This window comes from Symphalangus syndactylus, chromosome 3 (assembly GCF_028878055.3).
Source record: "Symphalangus syndactylus isolate Jambi chromosome 3, NHGRI_mSymSyn1-v2.1_pri, whole genome shotgun sequence".
NCBI classification, from domain to species: domain Eukaryota; kingdom Metazoa; phylum Chordata; class Mammalia; order Primates; family Hylobatidae; genus Symphalangus; species Symphalangus syndactylus.
The window spans coordinates 124,001,218-124,023,398 of record NC_072425.2 but is presented as its reverse complement, the minus strand read 5'-3'; the positions used below and the strand labels follow the sequence as shown (position 1 = coordinate 124,023,398).

The following is a 22,181-nucleotide window of genomic DNA, read 5'->3' as shown; positions in this document are numbered from 1 at the left end:
ATTATTAGTCCTGACTCTGACATCTGAATTCAGATTTGCAGTTCCTTCTATTCCAATGGGCTCATTAGAAATTCAAGATTAGTTACCTGGGGACCAATTAATCCAATTGTGGAGCTCCAGGCTGCTCAGGCCATTTACATGCAGTTTCTTCTGAAGTGAAGTAATTATGAGCTGCTTCTAGCTACCTAGATACAGACCTGGGGAAGTCAAGCTTTGGTAGAAATGATGGTAGGATATTACGTATATTTGCCATGGTGCAGGGAAGAATATGGTCTTTGGGTATAGTCAGTCACAGTCACAAGGGTACATGTAGAGGGATTGTCACTGAGACATTGTTTTTAATAGTCAAAGCTTAAAAACAATTTAACTCTCCAATGAAAGAAGATTGATTCAATAAATTATGGTAGTATTCACACAAAATCATTAATATAAGTACAAAAATAAAAAATGAGGAAGCAGACATGTTTATGTATGTATTCATCAATATAAAAATATATGGTTGGGTTATTTATTAACTTATATAGTTAATAAGTTGATTTGCACAGTATAATTTCACTTTTTTTGACTAGTGTATCTTTTGTCATTTTATAGGTCTCCACTGCAGCTGCCCCCCACTCTTCTCTTGGATGACGACGTTTGCAGGCTTCAGGGGGACCAGGGAACAAAGCTGGGGCCTGGCAGCCCCACTATGCTGCCAGCCGGGGAGAACTAGTCACAAGTACAAATTATCACAACAATTAGCGCCTGTACTTGGCGGATCTGCAAATTGAGGAGGTCCCAGCTCCTCATTGTACGGGGGTCTATTTTGCAGTGACCTTGCTCTGGAGACGATGATAATTCCTTCAGCCTGAGGGAATTGATGTTGATGAACCAGGTGGCATCAATTGGCTCATAATCACCCTGCACGTTCATGCTCACCAGCTCCTCGTTGTAGAGAGACAGTGGGGCACTCCCGGCCAAGGATGTACACCTGGCCCTTGAGGACAGACACCTGCACTTTCCCTTCCACTCGCTCCTGGTACTCGGTGATGCAGTGGCGGACAAATTCACACTCAGGGCTGTGCCAGAAAGCCAGAAACCGGTATACACCAGCTCAGCAAATTTCAAGCCCAGGCGTTGTTTGATTTTGTGCACTTCCCGGTGCGTGGTGAAGGCCTGGATGTCTAAATGAGCGTAGTAAAGGATAGTGCCTGCTGGGGCCCCGTAGATACCTCGGGACTTCATTCCAATGAAACGGTTCTCCACGATGGCAATACTGCCCACGCCGTGCTTGCCTGCAACTTCGTTCAGGTACGTGAAGAGCTCCAAGGAGGTCTGGTGGGTGGCACTATCCTTGACGTTGGTCACCTTCACGGGGACCCCTTTTTTGAACTCCATCTCGAGAATGTCAGGGGTGTTGGGGGCTTTGGCCGGGTCCTGGGTCTTCGTGTAGAGACCTGGAGGCGCTTGGTTCTCGGGATTCTCCAGGATTCCAGCCTCGTAGCTGATGTGCATGAGGTTCTCGTCCATGCTCCACGGGTTCTTGGGAGTGACCGGGGTGGGAATCCCGCGTTGCTTTACGTATTCCGTCAGGTCATTGTGGCTCTTGAACCGGTTGTAGAATTCGGGCATACTTCAGGGAGCAATGACCTTTATCTGTGGGGGCCAGCGAGTAGCAGGTAAGCTCAAACTGGACCTGATCGTTCCCCTTTCCCGTGGTGCCGTGGGACACATACTAGGCCCCCTCCTGCTGGGCAACTTCCACTTGTTTGCGGGCAATGCAGGCCCTGGCGAGAGAGGTGCCCAGGAGGTAGCGGTCCTTACAGTGTGCTGGACTGGATGGCCGGCCAGATGAACTCCTCCACAAACTCCATGTGGACATCCTCAGTGAACACCTTTTTGGCCCCAGGCTTCAGTGCCTTCTTCATGCCTTCGTGGAAGTCTTCCTTCTGGCCAATGTTGGCTAGGTATGCAGTGACGTCATAGCCTTGTTGGTTCAGCCACACGAGGATGCAGAAGGTGTCCAGGCTGCCACTGCAGGCCAGAACCATAGAGCCTTTGCTGGACATACCGTCCGGAATCTGACTCCACACTGCAACGAACCACTCGGGCTGGGGCAGCCATGGCAGGCGACAGAGCAGGATAATTTCATTTTTATAAAAACGAATGGGTTTATTTGTGTGTATTTTTAGAGATTAGTGGTGAGAATTTGGTATTGCTGTAATGGTATTATTGTCAGAGATGCTGGGCTGTGAAGATTCTGTTGTGCTGATCATGTGTCTTTCTCAGGGTGTTGCCAACCAAGCGATACTCAAGGAATGATAGGAGATGATATTGTTTATTAGTAAAACTGGATAAGCACCTAGTTCACCTTGTGAGTTTTCTGTTAAAAGATGGATAGGAGAAACATGATTACATCCAGAGACCTTTACTTTAAGTGAAGCCTTCTGCGTCTAGGATGGCTGGGTAAACAGAGTCTACCCCTGCCTATTTAATTATAGTTACAGAGTAGATGGGACACACACACAAACAACCCTCTTTGTTTTACTTGGTTTTTCTTATCACCAAGTCATAGAAAGAAGTGAGCCAAAGGAGGACTTGGGGTGTTTAAGGAATAATAACTTGGTCCACTGGTTAACTATGAACTCTGGCCAATCAAATGACAAACGATCTCTTCCTAAGAGATGTTCAAGTGAGTGTATGTGTGGGGTTAGTAAGGAGAGAAGCAGAAGGGTACATGCATTTTTCTCAGAGTATGCATGTGTAGAAAAAATACTGGAAACATTTGCATCAAAATGCTATAGTACTCTTTTTATGGGCAGTGGGATTACAGCTGATTATAATTTGTATAAATTATTGTCTATACTTTCTAAGTTTCTTCAGTGAACATAGATGTCTTGTATAATAAAAAGCCATTCATAAAAATTCAGATTTAGTGTCATTTTAAGCAAACACTCCCACCTTCCATAACTAAACTCTCATATTTACATCAACGTGACAGTTTGCTTCTAATCGTCTAGTGGCACTCTGAAGAGATAAGCTCCTTCCTTTTTCAACAGGAAAGTTCCTCTAGCACATTATTCAGATAAGGCTTAAGTGAGATCTTATGAGCTCTGATCGGAACCTTTGCTGGATGGCCTTAATGCTGCTGTCCTATTGTGCCTGAGATGTGAGCACATACAAGGAAAATTGTAACTTGATTGGAAACTTCAGGGAAGGCCACTGGGAGAAAGCAGCAAACCAATAATAATGATAATGAAAGTTCATGCTGAGCTAGGGCTTGCTGTGTAGCAGGGCCTGGTAAAAGCTCTACTTAACCAATTTGGTCCCCACGACTCCATTAATTAGAAACTATTATAGTCCTCATTTTGCAGAAAAATCTCCAAGGGGTTAAAGGATTTGTTAAAGCTCACTAAGCTCAGAATTGGCTGAGGGGGAATCCAAACCCAAGCGTCTATTGCCAGTGTCCAGGCATCAACCCCTCTGCAGTATAAGGTTGGCTGCAGGTGGGACTCCTCATTCCACAGTTAACTCCTCTTTGCTTTTCAGGTTAACCACGACCCCATGAGTTCAGCCAGGGGATTCCCAAATTTTATTCCATATTATCCACAGCACTTGTCCTACTGAGCCGTGATTTTTTTAAATAGTCTATTCCCTCTGCTCAGCTGTGAAATCTCTGAAGATAGAAGTGGTGACTTGGGATTGTCTCCCAGGCAATTACCACATTGGCTGACTCCTAGAACGGGCTCAATAAATATTGGATGAATATTTAATCAGCTGGGCATAGTGGACACATCAATTTCACAAATTGCAAAATTCAACTGAATCAAAAGTAGGAATTGAAAATATACCTAAGGGATTACCTAGATAATGTCCAATCAGGACAGAACGTGGCTCATTGAGGTGCCCATATGCATGGTTCTGGACTTGGTTATAGGCAGAATTAACTAGGTGTAATCTCTACTTTTTAAGAATTTATAGTCTAATGAAGCAGGTTTGAAATTACCATTGTATCAAGACAACAGCGTTTTTGCTCTGGGTTGAATATCATGCTTTGTATTTTGTGGAATAGAGAAAAAAAAATACAGCCACAATGTTAAAAAAATTATAATTATTGAGTCAAAAACTATACTTACTGCCTTCCTTTTCCTTTATAATTCTCTAGTATACACAAATAAATTTGTGGTTCTGTGCTTATAGTTAGCACTTCTCATCATTAATATTGATAGTTTTATTTTTATTTAAGTACATTACATGTCTTAGTCTTCACAGTAGCACTCTGAAGAAGACACTACTTTGTCATTATTTTATTGGTTGATTCCAGAGTTTGAGGAACAAAGAACACAATTCAATGTTAATGATTTTAATCATTTTATCAGAAAAAGTAATAAAATAATATTTTAGAATTTTATTTTTAAAAAAACAAGATAAAGGCCGGGCGCAGTGGCTCACGCTTGTAATCCCAGCACTTTGGGAGGCCGAGGCGGGCGAATCACGAGGTCAGGAGATCGAGACCACGGTGAAACCCCGTCTCTACTAAAAATACAAAAAAAATTAGCCGGGCATGGTGGCGGGCGCCTGTAGTCCCAGCTACTCGGAGAGGCTGAGGCAGGAGAATGGCGTGAACCCGGGAGGCGGAGCTTGCAGTGAGCCGAGATTGCGCCACTGAACTCCAGCCTGGGTGACAGAGCGAGACTCTGTCTCAAAAAAAAAAAAAAAAAAAAAAAAAAAACAAGATAAAATGTCTCAGTGTATTCCAAATCCAACATAGCAACTTACTATTAACAACTACTTTACTCAATTTTGCTTTTTCAAGTTAAACTGTCTGACCTTGTTGCTAAGCACAGAAAGGAAGAATCAGAAGGGAAGTATTTCTTGGAGGAGATGGCTTGAAGTTGGTCTTTGCAAGATAAAAAAAAAAAAGTTAAATGTTTCTTAAAAGAGATTTTATTTTCAAGTTAAAAAATGTCTACAATTGTGCACTTTTTTGTTCTCTGTTGCTGAGTAGTCTGCAGATGGGCAGAGGATTCTGTGCAAAGGGACTGGTTTGTGCATACACTGCAACGTTTATTATTTTCAGAGATTGCGCTCCATCACTGAGAATTAGAATTTTAATTTGATAAGGGACTCTCTCAATAATCTTCTATTTACTCCTAATATATGCTATTAGATTTTTAAACTTAAAGGCAAGACAGGTGGGGAAATTATATGTAGTGACTGTCAGTTGGAGGAAGTAAAAAAATGGAAACACATACAAAGTCTATTACAAGAGATCACTGAAAATTCTGAGGCAATGTAGTGGCATGCTGTCTTCTCCAGATTTTTCTTTAAAAAAAATACTTAGGATATATAAAATTTTTGACAGTACTGGGAATGAATAAGAGTGTACTATAAATTAACATTTGAGAGGAGTTCCCAGGAATTGAAAAACTGACTGGATTAGATTGAGAAACACTTCCCTAGGCTATGCATGCTGACTCCTTTGCATGAGAAGGGTTTGATTCATTTTATCTACCTTCTTCCAGCCCAGGAACAAAAAGGCTGTACATGTCAAGCAGGTCACCCCCATACTGCACAGGAAGTATTTTCTGAAGTAGGAAACGTCTTATACCAGTGTCCCAGCATTTCACCTCCTGCTCTAAACCAGGAAAACAAGTCATCTCTTCCTACACTGATTTTAGCTTTTAGTACACAAAAACAGGGGAAAAGAGGATGTGCGTTAATTCTTTGCATCCCCGGATATGCATTTTTATTGTCTAACATGGAGAATTCAACAGCAAAAACAGAATATTTTAACATATTTCAGCAGAGCCACAAGGCATAAATACTTGCTGCACACAATAAATTGGACTAAGGATATGCTCATTACTATGTTTCTAAGTTTAGATTTGAGATAAGCCATCTAATGCCCCAAATGTGCAATAAAGAGATGCTTAAGGACACACAATTTACCTTGTCTGTTGGCAATGCTAGACCTAAAGAGATCTTAACTCAGTCAGGCATAAATATAAACAAATAAGCAATGAAAAGCAAAATTGGGTCTATAAAATATTCTATAGCACCAAAAAGTTATGTTAATCTGAAGACTCAAAGGAAAAATATGCCTCCAAAAATTATTTGTGACAAGAAGTAGCAGAATAGTTAGATAATGTCTGTTCAGCATTCTCAGTAAAAGATATGAAGGCATGACCTTTATGAAGCATGAGCAACTAATAAAGAGAAAATCGTATGGGATAAAGAACAGCATGACAGAAGGTAGTTGTCATGTGGTAAAGAATGGAAAGAATTTCAATACATAAGGGCACAACTAAATTATCTATAGGAAGCAAAATTGGCTCTCTAGAAAATTTATCATGGAGATGAAGAAAAACGTTCAAAAGTTTCAGAGACTTAAAGAGAAAAAGAATGTAAGAAAAAGCAAGAAAGCAAAACAATAGCAAGTATTGAGAAATGGAGAGCCAACCTATGAATTTTAAGTGTTCCTAAATAAGATAAAAATTTTGTGTCTATAAAAATTCCCCTGATGTATTTATAATTCTTATCATATATATATAAAATGCTCCTGATACGTATATTCTATATCTATTTTACTGTATTTTAATGCTTCTGATCTATACCAGAATATATATGTATATATTTTAATATGTTCTGCTATATCTGATGATATATATCAGGTTTTTTTTTAAGAATATATTAACATGTCCTGCTATATCTGATATATATCATCAGATATATATATACATATATATATCATCAGATATAGCAGGACATGTTAATATATTCTTAAAAAGCATAACTACAGAAGTAAGCAATATATTCTGATATCTATAAATGTTTTATAGATATCAGAATATATTTTACTGGCTATTGATGCTTCTGACATATTTATATTCTGATATATATCAGAAGCATTAATATTCAGTAAAATAGATAAAAAGTTTCTGGCTAAGTCTATAAATTATTAATATAAAGGGTCACTGTGTTCTAGGTGATATTAATGGTAATACATCTGTAGGCATCATGAAAGACATTTTAAACTTCAAGGATAATAAAAATTCATGAGCAACAAGGTGGAAAGTAAGATGTAGTTTTTGTGCAAATGGATGCCAAGTGGGTTGACTTCACACTATTAAAATATGAATGCCAATAAAAAATGAGACAACATGAACAGAAAATACCCAGTAGAGCTACCATTCATGTTAAGATATTAAGGCAACAGCTAGACTTTTTTTTTTTAAACGCAAAGCCTTAGAATATGTCTGTTATTTAAACGGTATGAAAAAAATAATTACTCAAAGGCATTCTTTAGTGAATTGAGAGATTAATAATTCAAAACTATTATTTTAAAGAATAGATAAGCCATTAGGTGAATTTTGAAGCAGTGTAAATATAGACCTTAGAATAAAAAATACTTTAGTGTAACAAAGCAAAATATAAATGTTAAAAAATTATTAAAAAGCATAATTATAGAAATAAGCAATATTATAGTACTAGTCTGGATTTTGAACAATTGATTACAGGCACTTTTGGTTCCAGTCACAATGGCATAGCTAGTATTGGATTTAATCTCCTGTAGTAAACAACTATAAATGGAAAATATACATGAAACAAGAGTCTCAGGCATTGCACACTGCATGGAGTTGCAATCTTTGAGTGAAGCATACAAGGTAAGATCTACATTCACTCAAGTTTTCTATTAGGGGCATTTCCTAGAGTTTAATGGTGATATGCCACTCAGGCAGAGAATCTTAGCCTCTCTGGGCAGAGGAATTAGAGATGGGAGTTTGTGGTTGCTAAAACAGCAGCTGAATTGAAAGGGCAGAGTACCAGAGAAAAAGAGCTGCAAAGAAGATTCAGAAATTTGTGTAGGGGTTCCTCTTAGGTTCTCGACCAAATCCTAAATTGTGTATAGGCAGGATAAGACTGCTGAACAAGGCCTACAGGGCTAGCAGAGAATTGCTGTTGGGGTAGAACAGAGATTGCATAATGCTAAGGAGGTACTGGAGCCAGAGTAAGGAGATCTTAGTGTAAATCCTGATCAAATTTAAGACCTCAGGGAAATAGTTTTCAGAGTAGGTGCCATATCCTAGGAATAATGGCTGTTTACAAACATGGAGGTCCTTAGGTATTTAGGACTACCTTTAAAACTAAACCAAATCCTCAAAAAACCTAAAATCAGATACCTATAGGATCAAAGTGATTCACCAGTAATTTATTGTCTGTTAGACAAAATATAGCCCTTATTGAAGGAAGATGAAATAATCCAGAATCTACATAGTATTCTATCTACAGTGTTAATAATATAATAAAAAATTACTAGATATGTAAAGAAGGAGACTGTGGCACATAACCAAAACAAAACTCAATCAATAGAAGGCCCAGAGATGCTGAAATGTAGAAATTTGTAAAGACTTTAAATTACCATTATAAAAATATTATTTATATAAAACAATTTAGAGAAAAAAATATACAGTCAAATAGATGTGGTGTTTTAGCAGAGAAACACAAAGTATAAAAAGAATTAAATGGAAATTTTAGAACTGAAAATTATATCTAGAATAAAAAATTAATTGGATGGATTTATAAGCATATTGAATAGTGCACAGAAAGGACTAGTAATCTTAAAGAAAGGGAAACATAAATTATTCAAACTGAAGCAAATAGAAAAAAGATAATGTAAAAATTAAAATGAACAAGTATAAAAAAACCCCAGCATCTGTCACAACATTAAGTGGTTTAATATATGTTTATTTGGAAGCCCATGAAGACAGAAGAGACAGAATATGGTAGAAGAAATGGATACAAATTTCCTAAAATTGATGAACAACATCAAATTCAAAATGTATTCCCTTGTTGCTCAGCAAAAAGAACAAAGTAGGAGGTATCATGCTACCCAACTTCAAACTGTGCTACAAGGCTATAGTAACTGAAACAGCATGGTACTAGCACAATACCAGACACGTAGACCAATGGAACAGAATAGAGATCCCAGAAATAAGACCACATACCTACAACCATCTGATCTTTGGCAAAGCTGATAAAAACAAGTGATGGGACAAGGACTTCCTGTTTAGTAAATGGTGCTGGGAGAACTGGCTAGCCATATGCAGAAGATTAAAACTGGACCCCTTCCTTATACCATATTCAAAAATCAACTCAAGATAGATTAAAGACTTAAATGTAAAACCTGGAACCATAAAAACCCTAGAAGACAACCTAGGCAATACCATCTGGACATAAGAAATGGCAAAGATTTCACAATGAAGATGCCAAAAGCAATTGCAACAAAAGCATAAACTGACAAATGGGATCTAACTAGGTTAAAGAGCTTCTGCACAGCAAAAGAAATTATCAACAGAGTGAACAAACATCTTACAGAATGGGAGAAAATATTTGCAAACTGTGCATCTGACAAAGGTCTAATATCCAGCATCTATAAGGAACCTAAACTAATTTACAAGAAAAAAAAACCCATTAAAAAGTGGGCAAAGGACGTGAGCAGACAGTTTTCAAAAGAAGACATACATGTGACCGACAGCATATGAAAAAAAGTTCAACATCACTGATCATTAGACAAATGCAAATCAGAACTACAATGAAATACTATCTAACACCAGTCAGAATGACTATTATTAAAAAGTCAAAAAATAACATGCTGGAGAGGTTGTGGAGAAAAGGGAATGCTTATACACTGTTGGTGGGATTGTAAATTAGTTAAACCACTGTGGCAGACAGTGTGGTGATTCCTCAAAGAGCTAAAAACAAACCTATCATTCGACCCAGCAATCCCATTACTGGGTATGTACCCAGAGGAATAGAAATTGTTTTATCATAAAGACTCATACATGCACATGTTCATTGCAGCTATTCACGATAGCAAGGACATGGAATCAACCTAAATGTTCTTCAGTGGACATATACACCATAGAATGCTATGCGGCCATAAAAATGAATGAGATCATGACCTTTTGGAACATGGATGGAGCTGGAGACCATTATCTTTAGCAAACTAATACTGGAACAGAAAACCAAATACTGCATGTTCTCACTTATAAGTGGGAGCTAAATGATGAGAGCACATGGACACATAGAGTGGACCAACAGACACTGGAGCTCCCACAGAGGGAGGAGAGTGGGAGAAGGAAGAGGAACAGAAAAAATAACTATTGCTACTAGGCTTAGTACCTGGGTGATGAAATAATCTGTACATCAAATGCTCATGACACGAGTTTACTTACATAACAAACCTGCACGTGTACCCCTGAACCTAAAGTTTAAAAAAAGCTCGTCTTGGCACAGTGGTTCATTCCTCTAATCCCAGCACTTCGGGAGGCTGAGGTGGGCAGATCACTCGAGCTTAGGAGTTCAAGACAAGCCTGGGCAACATTGTAAGACTCCAGCTCTAGAAAAAATACACACACACACAAATAGCCAGGTGTGGTGGTGCATGCCTGTAGTCGCAGATACCCAGGAGACTGAGGTGGGATGATCACCTGAAACTGGGAGATTGAGGCTGCAGTGAGCCATGATCATGCTACTGCACTCCAGCCTGGCTGATGGAGTGAGATCCTGTCTCAAAAACAAACAAACAAAAATCGTTAGTATCCTTTAAGCAGGATAAATATGTGAAGGCTACACTCATTACTTTATAGGTTAGCTGCTGAAAAATAAAAATATAAACAATTATAATACCAGCCAGAGAAAGAGGACAAAACTTTTAAATAATAAAGTGACTTCTCATTGAAAACAAAAATAAGCTAGAATAATAGAACGTGATCATTAAAATCTTGAGGAAAAAAAGCTGTCACTTGAAATTCTACATCCAGTAAAAATGTTCCTTAAAAATGAAGATGAAATAAAATAATTTTAAGATAAAGAAAAACCAGGACAATTTGTTGCTATTAGAAACATACTACAAGAAATAGTAGTAGGAAGTTCTTCAGGCTAAAGACAAATAATACAAGATGAAAGCATGCTTTTCAGAAAGGAAAGCAGAGCACTGGTAAATATGTGCATTAAAAATTTCATTAAAATATCCTTAAATTGTTCAAAGTAGAAATAATTAAAAATGTATAATAAGATTTATGCAGATTTTAGAGTTAAAATTTATGACAAAAGTGACACAAAGGGCAAAGAAAGTTAAAAGGAATTTACTGATACAGGTTCTTACATTAAATGCTTATGTCCTTACATTATATGCTATGTCGAATAACATTAAATAAATGTAAACTATGATCGCAAAGGGTTAATAATTCATATTATGATCTCTAGCACAACCATAAAAGACAACACAAATAAATATAGCTAAAAGACCAATACAAAGTGAAAACAGAAGACCAAAAGAAATCAATTTACCTATCCACAGCAGTAACTACGTTAACTGTAAATGGACTAACTTTCTAGTTAAAAGGCAGATAGTGTCAGATTGTATAGTTAAAAGACCCAACTATATGCTGTTTACAAGAGATAGCACCTTAAATAAAAGAACAGCATTGAGCTGAACATGAATAAACAGAAAAATATATATCATACAAATACTACCTTTAAGAAAAATAATGAAGCTGCACTAATGTCAGACAAAAAGATTTTGAGACAAAAAGTATTACCAGATATCAGAAAAATTCTCTATAACAAGATTCCCCAATCCTTAGCCATGAACTAGTAGGACCAGACCATGGCCTGTTAGGAGCCAGGCTGCTTAGTAGGAGGTGAACAGTGAGCAAGCAAGCATTAGAGCCTTATCTGCACCTCCTGTCAGATCAGCAGCAGTATTAAATTCTCACAGGAGTGTGAACCCTATTGTAAACTGTGTATGCGAGGGATCTAGGTTATGCACTCCTCACAAGAATCTAATGCTTGATTCATCGCGAGACCACACCTGACCACATCTGTGGAAAAGGTGTCTTCCATGAAACCAGTCCCAGGTGCAAAATACATTGGGAACCACTGCTCTATAATGTAAAGTATTAAATTTCATCTAAGAGATACATTAATAACAGTCTCAAATATATGATTTTCAAAAATATAGCTTCAAAATATGTACAGAAAAAAATGAAAAATATATAAAAGAAGAAACAGACAAATATATAAAAATAGTTGAAGATTTAAAAACTTTTCTGTTAGTAATTATTTGAATAAGCAGAGAAAAATTTAAAGAACATAGATTTTAATACTGTGACTCTTTATAATCTAATTGACAATTATAAAACACTATATACCCAATAATGACATATTACACATTTTTTCCAGTGCACATGGAATATTTACCAAATTATAGCCTGTATTCTGGGCCATATGAATTTTTTTTTTTTTTTGAGTTGGAGTCTCACTCTGTCACTCAGGCTGTAGTACAGTGGCATGATCTTGGCTCACTGCAACCTCTGCCTCCCAGGTTCAAGTGATTCTCCTGCCTTGGCCTCCTGCGTAGCTGAGAGTATTGATGTGCATCACCACACCTGGCTAATTTTTGTATTTTTAGTAGAGACAGGGTTTCATCATGTTGGTCAGGTTGATCTCGAACTCCTGACCTCAGGAGATCCACACACCTATGCCTCCCAAATTGCTGGGATTACAGGCGTGAGCCACCACACCCAGCCATCAATATTAATAAATGTCAAAAGATCGAAGTCATAGTGAGTATATTCACTGACAACAATGGAACTTTCCAAAAATCAGTGTTTTCAAAGATAAGTAAGAAGTGTCTAAATATTTAGAAATCCAACAACATAAATCTAACTAACTCATGGAAATTAGAAAATATTTTGCTTAAACAATGTGGGTGTAACATTTCTAAATTTATGGGATGTAGGTAAATCACTACTTAGAGGGAAATTCATAGCTTTAAATGCACATATTAGAAACGAAAATGAGAGTTACAGTTGCTGATGTAAGCTTTTACTTAAGAAGACAGAAAAAAATAGAAAATTAGACACAAAGAAAGGAAAGCAAAACAAGAGCAGAAAGCAAATAATAGAGAAAATTAACAAAGCTCAAAATGTCTTCTTTAAAAAGATTTATAAAACTGAAAGAAAAAGAGAAAATACAAATCAGTATTGAAAACAGAAATATCATTACAGGTTTGACAGGCATTGTAAGTATAAAAGTGAAATACCATGAACAACTTTTAAGCCAATAAATTTAGCACCTTAGAAAATGGGCACATTCCTTAAGATATAATTTTTTTCAAAACTAGACACAATAACATAAAATCTGAACACTTATAGATCTGTTAAATAAATTGAACTTTTAATTAAAAACCATCTCTAATCTCACATTATTTACTGGTGAATATTATAAAACATTTAAAAAGATATACTGATCTTGGCCAAAATCTTTTAGTGAAAAGACAGTGAATGAATGCATCCCAAGTCATTTTATGAGACCAACACTGTATTGCTTTAATATCTGAAGACACCAAATTTCAGACCAGTATCATTTAAGAGCATAGATGCAAAAACGCTTACAATACATACATATGCATATTTATATTTATACACTAATACATTGTGACCAAATATGACCAAATGTACTTTATGTCAGGAATGTAAGATTGGTTTAATATTTGAAAGTCAGTGTAGTTTACCAAGTTAATAAAATAAAAGAGAAAAACCCCATTATCTCAAATAGGTGCAGAAAAGGCACTTGAAAAAATTCTACATCAATTAAAGATAAAAATTCTCAGCAAACTAAGAATAGATGGAAATTTCCTCAGTTTTATAAAGGGTATCTGTTAAAAACCTACAGCTAACATCACACTTAATGTGAACTATTAAACATCTTTCCCTTTAGGACTGGGAACTAGGCAATTACATCTACTCTTTCTGTTTTTGTTTAACATTGTACTGAACTCTTAACCAGTGCAAAAAAGCAAGACAAATAATTTAGGGGAATAAAGTTTGGAAAGGAAAAAATGAAGTTATATTTCCTCACATATTTTATGATTATATACATACAGAATTGAAAAGGGAATCTACAAATAAACTATTTGTACTAATAAGTGAGTTTAGTAAGGTCTCAGGATATAATGTCATTATATGTGTATAAATACAGATGCTTTATATAAGCCTATGTATCCCAAACAGTTGGATTTACAAATTAGAACAAGTGAAACTTGAGCCCTATATCACCATATACAAAATTAATTGGAGAATGCATCATAGATCTCCAAGTGAAAGTTAAAACTATAAATCTTCTAGACAAAAATAATAGTCAAAGCTTTCTTAGACAAAACATGAAACCACTAAATATAAAAGAAAAAAGTGATAAATTTGACCTCATAAAAATGGAAAACTTCTACTTACAAAAGTCATCATCAAAAAAATGAAAGCAAGCCAGGAATTGGAAAGAATATTCACCATATAGATACTTCTCAACTTATGATGGGGTTATGTCCTGATAAACCCAGTGCAAGTAGAAAATATCATTAAGTCAAAAATGCATTTAATATCCCAATACTCATCATAAATTAAAAAAAATCATGTCAAACCATTATAGGTCAAGGACCACTTGTAATTTAATCTTGCATATGATAAAGAACTATTACTAATTGATACTTTAATGATAACCTAATACAAAATTATCTGAAGGTTTAGGCATTTAATAAAAGATATCTAACTAAGCAATGTTCATGTTAAAAGGTACTCAGTGTCCTTATCACCAGGAGAATTAAAATTAAAACTACAATGGGATACTATTACATACACACACCAGAATGTCTACAGTCAAAAATATGGATAATACGGAGTGTTCATAAAGATGTGAACCAATTGTAACTCTTGTACAATACATACATTTAGGATTTATGTATTTTACTCTATGTAAACTTACTAAAAGCTGTCAGCATTAAAGAAAGTGATCATAAAAACAGGAATAATAAGAGTAAGATAAACAGTGAAAGTAAAATATATGCTAAAATCCTTGCCACACACTGGGGAGTAAGTAAAAAGTAATTGCTTTCTTGATGTTTTTAATTAGAATAATACAATATTTCTGTATCAATTAACAAGAGAAAGAGGCAATGCACATTCAAAATTAGAACTAGCACAAAATTAGAAATATAAGTAAATATCATTAATAGAGGAAATTTAAAAAATAGTAAAAGACTATCTTGCATCAATTTATTTATATAAATACATTGAAAAAGGAGAAATAGATGATTTTCTAAAAATACACAGCTTCCAAATTGATCCTATTAGAGATAGTGATACAGGAAAGGACTTGGAGTTCAACCTGAATAGGATCTCACTGGGTAAAGATAATATAATTTTGAGCAACAATAAGAATAATAACTGCAATAGATTGAAACACATCAAATATGTTTAAGTCCAATAATTTGTACTGATACTAAAATTAAAAAAACACAAAATTTATTAAGACTTTAGAAGATGCTAAGAAATCAACTCTTTATTTTGAAAACTGATAAATGAAGGGAAAGATAAGACATGGCTTTCCTGTATACACTGTACTATAGGATAACCAAGTGGTTGACATAAGGAAATCATTCCAACTAGGTAAAAAATTATGATAGAATGAGAATATTACCATTTTGTAACCCCTCTGTGTCCTGATGTTTCTCTTGATATTCAGGGGAAAATTTCCTGCTCTCAAGTTACCCAGTCCTCCTCCCCCTCTCCCAGGAGTTTGATCTCTTCCATTTGTGAAGAGCTGGTGAGCTGGTGAACATGTTAGTCACTTTACATCACAGAGGCTTCTCCCATAGCCCAAACATTGGCAGCAGGAGTCATGTGTCCAGATATTCCCAGACACTGTTGTTTAGAGTAGGGTAGATCAAACATCTGATCCAAGATGGTACAATAATATTCTTTTTGCTGGGGATTAGGACACAGATTTTCTGGTTAGTGTCCAACAAATACTTGAACTGGGAGGTCAAATGGCGCCCATTAAGACTAATGTAAACACCAGAAGGTTGGTGTATACATTTTTTAACAGATTTTATTTTTTAAATTGTGAACATGTTGTGTCATTCCACTTAAGTATTTAGTTTCTAATTTATTAATATTTTAATTGGCAAATCAAAATTGTTTAAATTTATGGGGTACAAATTATGGGGTATGTGATGTTTTGATATATGTAAACAATGTGGAATGATTTAATCTAGCTAATAAACATATCTGTAATCTCACTAACTTATTTTTATGACAATGTAGTTGAAATTTATCATTAGTAATTTGAAATATACAGTACTATTGACTGTTGTCACCCTGCTGTTAAATCTCAAAAGGTATTCTTCTATTTGAAACTTTGTACCCTTTGACCATTACCCTTACCCCTACTGCCAGCATTTCCTAGCCATAATTCTACTCTCTGGTTCTATGAGTTTGAATTTTTTAGATTCCACATATAAGTGAGATTATGCAGTACGTCTTTTTTGCCTGGCTCATTTCACTTAGCATAGTGTCCTTCAGATTCACCCATGTTTTTACAAATGACAGAATTTCTTTTTTTTTTAGGCTGAATAGTATTCTGTTGTGTATATATCCCACATTTTCTTCATCCATTCATCCGTTGATGGGCACAGGTTGATTTCATGTCTTGGCTATCGTGAATAATGCTACATTAAACAGAGGAGTGCAGATATCTCTTGACATATTGATTTCAATTCCTTTGGCTATATATTCAGTAGTGGGATTGCTGGATCATATGATAGTTCTACTTTTAGTTTTTTGAGGAACCTTCATGCCATTTTCCATAATGGATGTGCTAATTTGCATTTCCACGAACAGTGTACAAGAGTTATTTTTTCTCCACACCCTTGCCAATATATGTGATCTTTTTGATAAAAGCTATTTTGATAGCTGGAAGTTGATACCTAATTGTGATTTGAATGTACATTTTAGTAATGATTAGTGATGTTGGGCATTTCTTTGTGTACCTTTTGTTCATTTGTATGCCTTTTGAGAAATGTCTGTTCAGGTTTGCTTATTTTTTAATTGGGTTGTTTGTTCTCTTGCTATTGAGTTGTGTTTGTGTTACTCATAAATTTTGGATATTAACCTCTTATCAGATGTATGGTTTGCAAACATTTTCTTCCATTCTGTAGATTGTCTTTTTACTCTGTTGATAGTTTCTTTTGCTATGCAAAAACTTTATAGTTTGGTTTAATACAATTTGTTTATTTTCAGTTTTGTTGCCTATGTTTTCTGGGTTGTGTCTGAAAAATCACTGTCCAGACAAATGTGAAGATTTTCCACCATGTTTTCTTGTAGTAGTTTTGCCATTTCAGGTCTTAGATTTAAGTCTTTAACCCATTTTGAGTAAATTTTTTGTACCTGGTGTAAGATAGGGATCAAATTTTATTCTTCTGCATGTAAGTAATCAGTTTTTCCAATCTCACTTATTAAACACTGTCCTTGTCCCGTTATGTGTGTTTGGTACCTTTCTCAAAAATCAATTGACCGTAAATGTGTGGATTTATTTCTGGTCTTTCTATCCTTTCAAGTGACATATGTGTATGTTTTGGTGCCAGTATTGTGCTATTTTGATTACAACCATTTTAGCATATATTTTGAAATCATGCAGTGTAATGCCTTCAGCTTTGTTCTTTTTTGCTCAAGATTGTTTTGAGTATGCAGGGTCTTTGCCATTTCTTTTTTTTTTTCTTTTTTTTTTGATACAGAGTCTCACTGTCGCTCAGGCTGGAGTGCAGTGGCATGATCCCGGCTCACTGCAACCTCCGTCTCTCGGGTTCAAGCGATTCTCCTGCCTCAGCCTCCGGAGTAGCTGGGATTACAGGCATGCACCACCATGCCCAGCTAATTTTGTATATTTAGTAGAGACGGGGTTTCACCATGTTAGCCAGGCTGATCTCAAACTCCTGACCTCAGGTAATCTGCCCGTCTCCGTCTCCCAAAGTGCTGGGATTACAGGCATGAGCCACCACGCCTGGCCCCCGGTCTTTGCCATTTCATACCAATTTAAGGACTGTTTTTTTTCTCTATTTCTGTGAAGAATGACATTGTAATTTTGATAGGAACTGCACTGAATCTGTAGATTGCTTTGGGTAGTATGAACATGTTAACAATATTAATTCTTTCAGTCAGTGGACATAGGATATCTTTCCATTTATTTGTGTTTTTTTTTCAACTTATTTCATTAGTATTTTATAGTTTTCACTCTACAGTTCTTTCAATTCCTTGGTTAAATTTACACCTAAATATTTTTGTTGTTTTGATGCTATTGTAAATGGGATTGTTTTCTTGATTTCCTTTTCAGATAGTTTGTTATTAGTATACAGAAAGTACTGATTTTCATATGTTGATTTTATATCCTGCAACTTTACTGAATTTATCAGTTCTCACAGTTTCTTGGTGGGGTCTTTAGGATTTTCTATATATAAGGCCATGTTGTCAGTAAATAGAGAGAATTTCATTTCTTTCTTTCCTATTATGATGACTTTATTTTTTGCTTAATTGTTCTCAATAGTACTATATATTTATTTATTTATTGCTTAATTGCTCTATTTATTTCTTGCTTAATAGCTCTTTCATTACTTTGTTGAACAGAAGTGAGCATCCCTGTTTTGTTCCTTATCAAAACAGGGACAAAATGGAAGTAGACATTCATTCAATCTAGCCAGTTTCCAAAGGCAAGTGTATAGCTTCACCTTTTGAGGCATCTGGTATAATTGAGTTAAAAGACAATGTCATCTCTTGCTCTGAGCCTCTTTCAAGGTGTAAATGTAATATTGGATTTCCTTCAATTCGTAACCCAGTTATTCATTTCTTTACCCTCAGCTACTGTTCCTCCTTTTCTTCATTAATACCAAACTTTTTTCTAATCTTTTGAAGAGACATTAGTATAGGCCACTATGCTGATCTACATTGTAGGCAGCAATACCAATCTAGTAAGTGCCTCTCTCTCAGTCCACTCCCATTTACAAAGAGTAAGGTTATGAGGTGCAGAACTCGTGGTTTATTTTTTACTTCCAGACAGTATAGCTGCATTCACTGTTAACCCCAATTTTTCCAGGTGGGCTGGGGGTACAACTCACTTTCATCAGGCCCTTAGGAATTCTGACATAAGGTTTAAACATACAGTTACAGTTTCTTCCTTAGGAATCATCCCAGCTTCTAGCTCTTATAGTTGCGGCCCTGGTCCTAGGACCTCTGCATTAGGTGGGGGAGAAAAATCAAATTGAGACAATGTGGGAAGAAAGAAAAAAATTATAATCATTACAACAGCATATTCTTCCCTTGGCAAGAATTGCATAGTCATGCCAGCATCCTTCCCCACCCCTTCTTCCCAGTTCCACCAGAAACAAAGGAAAATATAGTGGGGACACTTTTTTTTTTTTAGCTCCACTCATGTTGAGTGTGAGCACACACTTGTGAAGGTGTGTAAGCCAACCCTTCATGCTTTTATCTTCCCCTGATTTAGTCAGTCAATGTTTTAATTGCAGATTCCATGTCTGTATCAAACTGTTACTCTGAGGAGGTTACCTCTACGACTATTGTTGAACGTTATGGGATATACAGTATATTCCTTGGTCTGAAGGAATAACGGTTGGCCATCCAAATCCATTCAGTATCTTCTGTTCTTGTTTGTTTAAGTAGCAGTCTGAGCATTTTTACCTTCCACGGGGTAAGCAAAATCAAGCCTAGAATCAGTGTCTATTTCTGTCAAGACATATTTGTATTCCCTCAGGGTTACCAGCATCAGTCTTACTTGCCAGCTATGTTTGAGCCTTCCCACTAAGTAATCTGCCCCATAGCCATTGGCAATCTCTGTCTCTTTTGCTGGCAGATTGAACAGTTTTTATTGGCATTTTTTTGGCATTATGCGCCTGAGAAGGTGCAAAAGGAACATGTCTAGACTTAGCCCCATCTCTGCACTGCTGCAATAGCCTCATGACCACTCATCTCATGGACCCAGGTGGCCACCTCAAACGAACACACAGGAATATCTGCTTGTCAATTCAAATCACCTCCCGACCTGGGCATTGCTGGGCATTGAAATTTAGTGCACCTTTCAAATTTCCCTAAGGCTTTGGCCCATATGAGCATTCCTTTTCCATTGTCTTTCTGACTGACCATTTTTCCAGACCATACCATGAGTTAGTAAAAACCCAAGCACAGGGGCTTTTAACACTGTTCAATTCTTGAATTGCTGCTGGAAAAACAGCATATAACTCAGCCCACCAAGCTGATTTGTTTTTACCTTCCCCAGAGTAGCAGCCACCTAAATAGCATGTTGTCCATTCACCTGAAAATTGCCATCTGCAAACCCAAAAGCTCTTGAATAGTCAGTTGAGACTGTTGACAGGACACTATGGAATCTAGCAGCTCCTCACACATTTCCAGAGTCAATCCTAGGGGAACAGAGGCTCGCTGCTTGTGAGTATTTCCTCTTTGCATTCCTCAGATAGCATGATCTTCTATAAGCCATTTCCATTTTATTATGGAACGCTTCTGGGCAGTAGCACCTCCATTTAGAGTGTTTCTGTGACATTATCCAATACATCATGGATATTTCAGGTTTCAAGATCATTTTATGTCCTTCAGTCATAAGGCTAGCTTCAATTAATATCCCATAGCAAGTAGTAAATGCCCCTAAAGTGGAAATTCTCTAGTGCAGATTCCCAGTAGTAATTGCTGGGAGGTGTTCACGGTCTTTTGCCATAAGCAATAGTCTAGGCTTTACATAGGGCTATCACACTCAGGATTTGTTCCTACCATTTCTTAAGCTTCTGTTCTACACTGTGTGGACTCACGGAATCTTACTGGTTCCGTTTATTAGCATATCCATATATCCAATTAGTATCATTTGAAGAGCAGATTTATATGCCTTTTGTTTTATAATACTAGGTGGAGGAAGTTTTCCCCAGCCAGACATAATATCCATTCCCATAAAGCATTTATGTAAAGGAGACACAACTTCTTTAAACAAGGCCTGTTTAAATATTCCAACTTTCATAATCCTATCAACCTTTACATTTTTATGTTCTCTCCATCTAATTGTAGTCCCAACAAGGGCTTCACCAATGAATCTTGGAACCACAGTGCATGGGGCTCCCATATCAAGGATTCCCAGGAATTTTTCTTCACCACTTCCTGACCATTATATTCACTTGTGTACATAAGGCTCTGGATCCCCAGTAGGGGATTGAGCAAAGAGACCCTTGCCTATTTCTAAATCTTTATCTTGGTTAATCTGCCTGCTTATTGCCCCAGGCAATTACAGATTTCTGTTTGTAATCTTTGCTTTCTGAGTTTTAAAATTTCCCCAAACTGGGGTACAGTGTCAGCTTAGATAGCAGAGAGATAAGGTATCTAAAAGAAAATAATATTTATTTGGGAATAAGGGCATTGCAATGGGAATATATAAGACATAGTAAGCTAGGTGCATATTCAGGGAGGTAAAGAAAGGCAACGTTTCTAAGGAAAAAATGAGGAGGGTTACACAATTGTTTTGAGATCATTACTCTTGACTACAAGGGTCAATAATAAGTGTGACACTAGTCCAAAGTTGAACAGGCAGTTGCTGGGCAGATGACCTTGCAGAAGTATTTTTTGTGCAAGGTTGCAGTTTTTGCCTAGGCTTTTGTGATAGTTTTTGTTATCAGGCATCTGTTCATGAGAATTGTTCTCTTCATGGCCTTCCCTAGTTCTATTTGTCAGGTTTTGCTGTTGTTATTATTATTATTTTTTGCCTCCAGGCAAGCTTTATTCTTTGACTCCTTTATCCTGGAAGGGGACTGTTAGTTGCATCTCACCCAAATGGAATGCAATGGGAATTGGGGGTTTGAGTTGTTTGGAGACAGAGCTGTTGTTTTTAGCAAGTGAATATAGCTGGTGTGTGGTATCCATCAATCCTTGAGTGCTTGGCCATGCGGACTAGCGAATGGTCAGAACAAACTGAGAGGTCCCCAGAGCTTTATAATACCAAGGTTCAGGAGGTATAGACAGTAAGGAAAAAGGCCATTTCCTTTAGGTACAGTAGATAGTGAAGTTTTTTTGTTTTGACTGGCTTTTTAAAAATTACCTAGGAAATGGAAGGCTTATAAACATTCATAAGTGAATTGTTGAATTGCTACCCCAAGTGGTTTCTTTACCTAGTCACCACTTAACTGGAAATACTAGAATACACGGTTCAACCAGAATTCAACCAGGCAGGTAACCTGCCTGTTGCTCAAGCAAATGTCAGAGTTTTAAAAAACAAAATTAAGCAAAAAAGACCTTTCCCCA

General features: G+C 36.5%; 1 pseudogene; it reads right to left on the bottom strand.

The window, feature by feature from the left end:
* Nucleotides 1–800: 800 nt before the first annotated feature.
* On the bottom strand, nt 801–2,048 carry LOC129479594 (argininosuccinate synthase-like; annotated as a pseudogene).
* Nucleotides 2,049–22,181: the final 20,133 nt, after the last annotated feature.